Genomic DNA, 10,701 nt, shown 5'->3' with positions numbered 1-10,701 from the left:
TCCTCTGTCCTTGGCCAGCGGGACACAGGCTGATGGGAGTACTCCAAAACTCAGCCAACAGGGAGAGAGCCGCCAGCGAAACACTTGTTGGCCTTGACCAACGGGGTGGGGCCTTCCTGCTGCTGCGCACTGCTTCAATCAAGGAGCGACTGCAAGACCCAAGGCAGAGAGACTTGGCATCCGTCCCGCTGCTCAGGGCCTCAGCTAATGGGACATTGCCCTGCCTAGGCCGCGCAGAGGTGGGGAACGCGGCATTGCAAGCTGCGCTGGTAATCCGTGGGCGGGGTCTCTGAGGGTCTGCGGCTGCAGCCTGGCCGCAGCCTCCTAGAGAGTGGGCGCGCCCGCCCTTCCTGGTTCGCCCGTCGATTCCAGCTCTTCTTGAGCTGGCTTCTGAATGGGGGTCTTCTTCTGGAGGGTCTCGGGCGCAGACGCGCTGGTCGCTGCCTTCTCGGGCCCGAGGTCTCGGTTGCAGGAGACGCACGGGCTGGTGAGGCAGGCGGCACCTAGCGCTTGATCTTCTGCAGCGGCGCCAGCTTCTCCCGGGGGCCTTGGGCGCCGGGAGCCCCCTGGGCGCGGCCCAGACTGCGTGTCTTGCCGCGCATCTCGGCGGCCAGCATGGAGGCAGCATCCAGCACGCTGCGCCGGCGCCCGTAGGCTCCAAGAGGCCAGGGCCTCGGCTGCGTGCTTGGGCCCGGGTCGGCGAAGGTGCAGCGAGCGCCGGCACCTCCTCGGCCAGCCCCGGGGATCGAGAGCTTGGGTAGCGGGTCCGGGGGCTGCTGGGCTCGTCTGGCCGCGCGATGTGTCGCTGGCGTCCTTTTCCTCTTCCTGGGGCTGGGCGCGGTCTCCGGGCCTGAGGCCGGCGGCGAAGGTGCACGGGTCGCGGCGGCGGCGCCGTGTTTGCCGTGGATCCAGGACACCTGGGGCTTGGTGGCGGAATCGAGAGGTGGCAGCTTTCTGCGCTCGAGCGACAGCGACAGGCCCCCAGCCTCGCCCCCGGCCCGGGCCGGCAGGGCCTCGCGGCAGACCAAGCGCGGAAATAGAGCCCTAATGGGTCCCTTCACGCTGGACGCCAACCGCTCACTGTCGGAGGTCATCGGGGGGGTGTCGCCTCCTTGGCAGCCACCGGTGTAGTCAAGGACACGGGGGACGGAGCCGGCGCCTCGACAGGGACGGGGGAGACCTCTGGGTCCCGGATTTCGGCTCTCAGCTGCTGCCTCTGACAAGGGAAGAGCAGGATGGTCACAGTCTCCAGGAATAGCTTCAGCCTGTCCGACCTTCAGGCGCAAAACTTCACCCTCCCTCCTCCACCTCCAGCCCTAGCGCTGTGTTGCCCTGGTGGCACATTCAGAGCTCCAACCAGAGATCAGGTCAGCGCCCCAGGGTGTGTGGCTGACTGCTGGGGAGTGACAGGCACGTTCCCGAGGCAGAAGCCCAACCAACCAACCTTTTCCTGGTCTTGCACCCCTTCCCCACCACAGCCCCAGCCTCGAGAGCCACCATGATCAAATCTGATGGTGGAACATCCCCAAGGGGAGTCCATAATCCTTCCTTAAGAAGTAAGACTTCTGAGGCTCAGAGGTTAGTTGCCTGCCCAGGAGTATCCAGGGGAATGGTCAAAAGAGGAGAGAGGCCAGAGTCCCAGCCAGTCAGGCTCCTTTCTGCTCTCTGTGGACCCAAGGCTGCAGGTGAAGGATAAAGGTGTCCTGTACCCTGTGAATCCTCCTAGATCCTCTCCCACTACCCAGGCCCAGAAGCTTCTCTGCCTGGTTTGCCTCAGATGTAACCCTGAGCTGTGGCGAATGACAGGAGAATCCACTCATCTCCCTACACCTACTCTGGCATGAAACAGCACGGAATCCAGCTCTGCAGCCTCAGCTATGTGGCCAACCCACAATTACAGCCTGGTTGTGCCCTTCCTCCCTGTGCTGCCTGTCCTCCCCTGCACCTGCCCAGAGCACAGAGGTCTTTCATTTTTCTTCCTTTTTTTTGCGGGTAGGGGGCGGTTGTAGAGATCATATTCAAGACTTTAAAACACAGTCTCATTAATTTTTAAAGAAGGGAAACATGGCAAATAATGCTCTCAGATCACTGTGGCACAAAGCTATAAACAACAATCTTGAGAGAGCCCAAAATCCCAAAATATTTGTAAATTAAGGAATATGGTGCATTTTTTGGTGGCATTCATAGGGTACACCTTGCAGTTTGGCATGCGCCTCTTTTTCATCCACTTCAGAGAATGAAGTGGAAATCTCAATGGTTTCTTCACAGCATATCCCTCCTCCTAGCCCTCTGGTATAAAACTAGAAGCCAACAATAGTAAGATGGCCAGAAAATTCCAAAATATTTCAAATTAAGCACTTCAGTGACTTCTTGGGGGTCATTCCTTGGGTACACTCTGGTCACAGATGTATCCTTACAAACTCAATTTCTCTCATAAGGCCCCCAATGTTCCTTCCCATCAGAGACATACATCCAGGTCTATGCATGAAAGTCAGCTACTTTGTTTCCTCAGTTAGTAAGAAATTTCAGGGTATTTACCAATGTCCTCCACACTTGGTGGAATCTGCAATTGTGTAAAAGAAAACAGTGTAAAAAGTACATTATGGTGTGTAATGCACTGATATCTAATATTTTATTGATGATTTTTTTAAAAGACATTGGTTGTACTGAAAGTAAAAGCTCCCCAAAATCAGGACAATTGTGGAAAAGACAAACTTTTTCACAGCATTGACATCTAAAGGTGATTTATATGAACAATTACACCATGCCTCATTCATGGACAAAAATCAAAACTAAAGGAAATGCCTGTACATTATAGATGAAAATGGATCCTGCCACTTAATAATGTCCCAGTGTGTCAGGTATGAGTTAGTAAGAGAGGGCCACTCAATACCACAGCACTAAGAGAATTACATAAGCCAAAATAATTTCAAATAAACACTTCAGTGACTTATTGGGTATCATTCATACGGTATGCTCTGGTCACAGATGTGTCCCTACAAAAGGATTTTCTCTCATGAGACTGCCAATTTTCCTTCTGAATAGAAACCTAGATCAGCTTCTACACAAGAGAGCCAGCTGCTTCTTTTTCTCAGCTTGTAAGAAATTTCAGGGTACATACCTGTTTTCTCTGCCCTGGGTGGCATCTGTAATTATGTAATAGAAGACAGTGTAAAGATTAGATTATGTCGTGCAAAGCACAGATATCTAATATTTTATGGATAACTTAAAATACCCTTGGCTGCGTCAAAATTAAAAGACCCTAAAATTAAAAAGAGATTAAAATTGTAAAAAAGATAAACATTTTCTGCAGAAATTCCCTTTACCAGAGATTTCAATGAAAATTTTACAATTCATAATTCATGGATAAAAATAGATGCTAAAGCAATGCCTGCACATAAAAAATTATGGTGAATGCTATCATTTAAAAATGCCTAACTGTATCAAATATGTGTCACTAAGAAAGGGCCGCTCAGTACCACGGCACTAAGATATTTCTATGTGTCATACATAATTTACGTTGCTGAATATTTATATCCAACTTTGATTGAAAAGGAATGAATTCAGACAAGATACATTTCTCCTCATGAAAATGAAAGGTGGTCTTACCTGGGCAGAAAGCCCTTCTGATTTGCAGGTGTTTTCCTCCACATCCTTCATGCAGGCTAGGAGAATACAGAAAAAATATCAGTACCCAGATAATTGGTGATTTTGAATCAAGTAGGCTGCTTTGACTGAGATAGTAGCCAGTCAGTAATTTGATGTCTCATCTAAGTAGCCAGTCAGTAATTTCATGGCTCATCATGGTGAAAGGTTTGGAATGAGTGTTGATGGTCCTTTATCCAGAAAAACCAGAAAGGGGCCAAAAATAACGGAAATCAGGCTACGAACCTAGTCCTGCATTGAGTTTGTTTTTTCATTCTTACCATTGTAATCTGGCAGGATGTGAGCAATTGGGGCATTTTGGAGATAATATTATAAAATACACCAAAATATGTCACCTATTCTTACAATCTATGGCCAGCTGCTTTGAAAATTCACCTCAGAATGGATAGAGGTTAGCTACATTGAACTATGTGATATCTCGCAATACTTAGGTTTTGTGAATGGACCAGAAACATCTGTGCTTTTCATCAAGGTGACCATGCCATTCTGTGAGAAAATGAATCTATCATACTTCACGATAACAAAACCATGGAACCGAATCATCAGCATATCTTTGGTAGACTGAATAAAGAACATGTGGGACAGGGCTCAGTGTGTCATCCTGTAATCCCAGCACTTTGGAAGGCCAAGGGAGTTGGATTGCCTGCACTTGTAGGTTTGAGATTAGCCCAGGCACGTGGTGAGAGCTCAATTCCAAAATAAATTAGAAATTATCTGGGCATGGTAGCATGTGCCTGTAGCACTGGCTACTTGGAAGACTGAGGCAGAAGTGTCACCAGAGATAAGGCAGTTGATGCTGAGATGGCACTGAGTGTGCCAGTGCACTCCAGATTGGGGAACGAATGGGACCACAACTCAATAAAAAAAAAGTGGTATGTATTCTTGACGGAATATTAAACCCTCAATTTAAAAGAAGATCAAAATTATGTCATTTTCAACAATATCTATAGAGCTGGAGAAGCTCATTTTAAATGAATTGTTACAGAAACAAAAAAAGTAAATACTGCATGTTCTCACTCAAAGTATGTCCTAAACACTGGGCACAAAAATGGAGATAAAAGAGACTGGGAACTGATTTAAGCAGAGAGGGGGAAAGAGACATATGTACACAAAATTACCCACTGGATACCATGATCATTTCTGTGACTGGGTGGGCTGTTCAGAGGGAAAAAATGTGCCTTCCTGCCAGAAAACTGTGTAAGTAATCCTCACATGTACGGCATGATTCTAAAGTTATAACATACCATGAAAATAACTTAACACGGAGGATTCACAAAGACATCATATTCGTGATCTTAAAGCCCAATCTCATTAAAATTTAAAGAAGGAAAATGCTGCAAGTTATGCCCTTAGATCACTGTGGCACATAGCTTAAGCAACAATCTTAAGAGAGGCATAAATACCAAAATATTTGTAAATTAAGCAATAGATACCTCTTTGGGTGGCATTCCTAGGGTACACCTTTTTGTTTAGCGTGAGCCTCTTGATGCTAAACCACTTAGAGTGAAGTGGGTCTGTTAAGGGTTCCCGGATGGGACATCCTCTCCAAACTTCTCTATGGTATAAATCTATAAGCCAAGAATAATAAGAGAGGCATACAATTGCAAAAGATTTTAAATTACGCACTTCAGTGACTTATTGGGTGACATTCATATGGTACTCTCCGGTCACAGATGTGTCCTGAAAAATGACTTTCTCTCAGGGGAACCTCAATGCTCCTTCTGAATAGAAACCTAAATCAACTGACATACACTAAAGCCAGTGCTTCTTTGTCTCAGCCAGTGAGAGATTTCAGTTTGGGCTCGGTGGCACAGCCGGTAATCCCGTGCCTTTGGGAGTCTGAGGTGAGTGGATTGCCTGAGCCCGCAGATTCGCGACCCACCTGGGGAACTTGGAGAGACCTCATCTCCACAATAAACCCAAAATTAGCAGAGCATGGTAGTGCTCGCCTGTAATTTTAGCTACTTGGAAGGCTGACAGAGATGTATCGCCGGAGCACAACAGGTCGAAGTTGGGGTGGCCGGAAGCGGCCACTGCACTCCAGTCTGGGAGACAGAGTGAGACTACAACTCAAAAAAAGAAAAAAAGAATTTTAAGGGTACATACCACTATCCTCCGCACTGGGTGGCATCTGCAATAATGTAAAAGAAGAGTGTGTAAAGAGTAGATTAAACTGTGAAATGCACAAGTATCTTTCATTGATGACTTCAAAAAACACTGGTTGAGTCCAAGTTAAAAGTCCTCAGCTGGGCTCGGTGGCTCAGCCTGTAATCCCGCGCCTTTGGGAGGCTGAGGTGAGTGGATTGCCTGAGCCCGCGGGTTCGAGACCCGCCTGGGCAGCGAGACCTCATCTCTACGATAAATCAAAAAATCAGCTGGGTGTGGTAGCGCATGCCTGTAATTCCGGCTACTCGGAAGGCAGAGGTGGAAGGATCGCCGGAGCCCAGCAGGTCAAGGCTGCGGTGGCCGGGAGCGGCCACTGCACTTCAGTCTGGGCGACAGAGTGAGACTCCAACTCAAAAATAAATAAATAAATAAATAAATAAATAAAATAAATAAAAGTCCTTAAAATTAGGAAGAGATAAAACTTGTGAAAAAAGACAGACATTTTCTACACAATTTCCCTTTACCCACGATTTAAATGAAAAATTCACAATTCCTAATTCATGGATAAAAATAGATGCTAAAGGAAATGCCTGCACATTAAAAATTATGGTGAATGCTATCATTTAAAAATGTCTAACTGTGTCAAGTATGAGTTAGTAAGAAAGGACCACTCAGTACAACAGCACTAAGAGAATTCTATGTGTCATACCTAATGTACATTTTTGGACTTTTGTATCTAAACTTGTTTGACAAGGGCCAGATTCAGAAAAATTACCATATTCCTCATGAAAATGTAAGGTGGACTTACCTGGGGAGTACGCGATTCTAATTCACAGGAGGTTTCCTCCACATTCTCGCCGACTAGGAAAATTCAAAGAAAATATTAGTACCCAGATAATTGGTGATTTTGAATCAATTAGGGTGATGTGAGATAGTATATGAAGGAGGTTGATTAAAAAGCATGGTCTTAAGTTACTGGGGCATCCTGCTGAATAAAAGACAGATGGCAAAGGAGAACTGTAGAGAGTAAATAATACAGATACTTTAACTTAGTGCTAATGTTCACCTTACGTAACAGCAGATAGTCTGTAAAAGATCTTGAACTATGTATTGGAATTTAGCATTTGAATTTCCTTATTCCTTCTTCCTGTCTTGAAATCCAGGTAAATTTCCTTCCTTGTATCACTAAACATTATCCTGCTAGTGTCTTTATTCAAATTTATGAGATTTGCACTAGTTTTAGGCAACATTTTATTTCCAATAGGCTGATGGCTATTTAGGATATAGTAACTAGTCAAAAACTTGAGTGTTCATCCTGGTGAAAGATTTGGAATGAGTGTTGATTGTCCTTAATCCAGATGTATCAGAAAGACCCCCAAAACAACGGATTCCAGGCTATTAACCTAGTCCTGCATTGTGTTTGTATTTTCATTCTTACCACTTTAATCTGGCAAGATTTGAGTATTTGGGGGCTTATGTAGATAATAATATACAATCCCCTAAAATACGTCTCCAATTCTTATATGCTTTGGCCAGCTACTTAAAAAAAAAATCACCTCAGAGTGGATAGAGCGTAGCCACATTGAACTACATGATATCTCACAATAGTTCGAATCTGTGAATGGAGCAGAAACATCTGGACATCTCTGTGCTTTTACAAAAAGTGACTGTGACATTCTGTGAGCAAACCAACCTATCACCATTCACTATAGTGTAACCATGTAAGCGACACACAAGCACATCTTTGGTAGTATGAATAAAGAGTATGTGAGACGGGGATCAGTGGCTCACCCTGAAATCCCAGCACATTGGGAGGCCAAGGGAAGGGGATTCTCTGAGTTTGCAGGTTTGAGACCAGCCCAGGCAACTTGGTGAGACCTCACCTCCAAAAGATGTAAGAAATTAGCTGGTTGTGGTAGCATGCACCTGTAGCACTGGTTAATTGGAAGGCTGAGGCAGAAGTATCACCGGAGCCCAATCAATCAACTCTGGGATGGCTGTGAATGTGTCACTGCAGTCAGGCCTGGAGGACCCAGTGTGACCACAACTCAAAAAAAAATGTGGTGCATACTCATGATGGAATACTAGACCCTCATTGAAAAAGAAGATCAAAATGTTGTCATTTTCAACAATATTTATGCAGCTGGAGACCCTCATTTTAAATGAATTGTTACAGAACAAAATTTAAATAGTGCATGTTGTCACTCACAAGTGTGTCCTAAACACTGGGCACAAGAATGGGGACAACAGACACTGGGAACTGATTTAAGCAGAGAGGGCGAAAGGGAGAAAAAGGACACAAACTACCTACTGGATATCATGATCTCTTCTGTGGTTAGGGGTCTCTTCAGAAGAACAAATATTGCCTTCATTCAAGAAAACTTTGTAAGTACTCTACTCATGTACCCCATGATTCTAAAGTTTAAAAGTACCAAGAAAAGAAAACTCAACATGTAAGATTCACAAAGAGGTCAGATTTGAGATCTTAAAACCCAGTCTCATTAATTTTCCAAGATAGAAACACTGCAAGTTATTCCCTCAGATCATTGTGACACATAGCTATAAGCAACCATATTAAGAGAGCCAAATATAGCAAAATGTTTGCAAATTAATCAATAGGTGCCTCTTTGGGTGGCATTCGTAGAGCACACCTTGTAGTTTTGCATGAGCCTCTTATTTTTGACCTCAGAGAGTGAAGTGGAAACTTCAATGGTTCCTTCACAGAATATCCTGTCCACAAAGCATTGTGATATAAAATTATAAGCTAACAAGTGTGAGATAGCCTTAAAATGTCAAAATATTTTCAAATAAGCACTTCAGGGACTTATTTGGTGTCATTCATACTGTACACTCTGGTCAGAGATGTGTCCCTGCAAAAGGATTTTCTGCCATGAGACTCCCAATTTTCCTTCTGAATAGAAACATAGAGCAGCTTCTACACAGGATACCCAGCTGCTTCTTTTTCTCAGCTTGTAAGAAATTTCAGGGTACATACCTGCTTCCTCTGCCCAGAGTCGCATCTGTAATTATGTAAAAGAACACAGTGTAAAAATTAGATTATGCAGATATCTAATATTTTATTGATAACTTAAAAGACCCTTGGCTGAGTCAAAATCAAAAGACCCTAAAATTAAGAAGAGATTAAAGTTGTGAAAAAGATATACATTTTCTGCAGAATTTCCCTTTGGCAGAGATATAAATGAAAATTTAACAATTCTTAATTCATAGATTAAAATAGATGCCAAATGAAATGCCTGTACATTATAATTTATTATGTATGCTATCATTTAAAAATGTCTAAGTGTGTCAAGTGTGTGTTAGTAAGCAAGGGTCGTTCAGTATCACAGCATTAAGATATTTATATAAGTCATACATATTTTACATTGTTGAATATTTATATCCAAATTTGATTGATAAGGAACGAATTCAGACAAATTATTTTTCTCCACATGAAAATGAAAGGTGATCTTACCAGGACAGAAAGAAATGATACATAGGTGTCTGCCTCCACATCCTTCATGCAGGCTAGGAGAATACAGAAAAAAAATCAGTACCCAGGTAATTGGTGATTTTGAATCAATTAGGGTACTTTGATTGAGATAGTGGCCAGTCAGTAATTTGATGGCTCATCAAACTAGCAAGTCAGTAATTTGATGGCTCATCATGGTGAAAGGTTTGGAATGAGTGTTGATGGCCCTTTATCCCGATGTACCAGAAAGCTGTCAAAAATAATGGAAACCTAGGCCTGCATTTAATTTGTATTTTCAGTCTTACCATTTTAATCTGGCAGGGTTTGAGCATTTGGGGCCTTATGGAGATAATATTATAAAATACACCAAAATACGTCACCTATTCTTACATTCTATGGCCAGCTGCTTTGAAAATTCACCTCAGAATGGATAGAGGTTAGCCACAATGAACTACGTGATATCTCACAATACTTAGGTTTTGTGAATGGACCAGAAACATCTGAGCATATATGTGCTTTTCATCAAGTGATTATGCCATTCTGTGAGAATATGAATCTATCACACTCCACGATAACAAAATCATGGAACTGAACCCCCAGTATATCTTTGGTAGACTGAATAAAGAACATGTGGTACAGGGCTCAGTGTGTCATACTGTAATCCCAGCACTTTGGAAGGCCAAGGGAGTTGGATTGCCTGCGCTTGCAGGTCTGAGATCAGCCCAGGCACGTGACGAGAGCTCAAATCCAAAATTAATTAGAAATTAGCTGGGTGTGGTAGCGTGTGCCTGTAGCACTGGCTACTTGGAAGGCTGAGGCAGAAATGCCACTGGATCCCAAGCGGTTGATTCTGAGATGGCCCTGAGTGTGCCAGTGCACTCTTGCTTGGGGCCCGAACGGGACCACAACTCCATAATAAAAAAGTGGTATATATTCTTGATGGAATACTAGACCCTCAATGTAAAAGAAGATCAAAATTATGTCATTTTCAACAATATCTATGCAAGTGGAGAATCTCATTTTAAATGAATTGTTACAGAAACAAAAAAAGTAAATACTGCATGTTCTCACTCACAAGTGTGTCCTAAACACTGGGCACAAGAATGGAGATAAAAGAGACTGGGAACTGATTTAAGCAGAGAGGGAGTAGAGACATATGTACACAAAACTAACCACTGGATACCATGATCATTTCTGTGATAGGGTGGGCTCTTCAGAGGGAAAAACCTGCCTTCCTGCCAGAAAACTGTGTAAGTAATCCTCACATGTAAGTCATGATTCTAAAGTTATAACTTACCAAGAAAAGAAAACTTAACACGGGGGATTCACAAAGACATCATATTCGAGACCTTAAAGCCCAGTCTCATTAAAATTTAAAGAATGAAATGCTGCAAGTTATGCCCTTAGATCACTGTGTCACAAAGCTTAAGCTACATCTTAAGAGAGCCATAAATACCAAA

The 10,701-nt window shown here is 43.6% G+C and overlaps 1 pseudogene; it reads right to left on the bottom strand.

The window, feature by feature from the left end:
• Positions 1-324: 324 nt before the first annotated feature.
• On the bottom strand, positions 325-1,094 carry LOC103276909 (annotated as a pseudogene).
• Between the last annotated feature and the right edge of the window lie 9,607 nt (positions 1,095-10,701).

The sequence above is a fragment of the Carlito syrichta genome, unplaced genomic scaffold, assembly GCF_000164805.1.
Source record: "Carlito syrichta isolate Samal-C Ts95f unplaced genomic scaffold, Tarsius_syrichta-2.0.1 Scaffold37196, whole genome shotgun sequence".
Taxonomy (NCBI): domain Eukaryota; kingdom Metazoa; phylum Chordata; class Mammalia; order Primates; family Tarsiidae; genus Carlito; species Carlito syrichta.
This window is presented reverse-complemented; position numbering and strand designations above follow the sequence as displayed.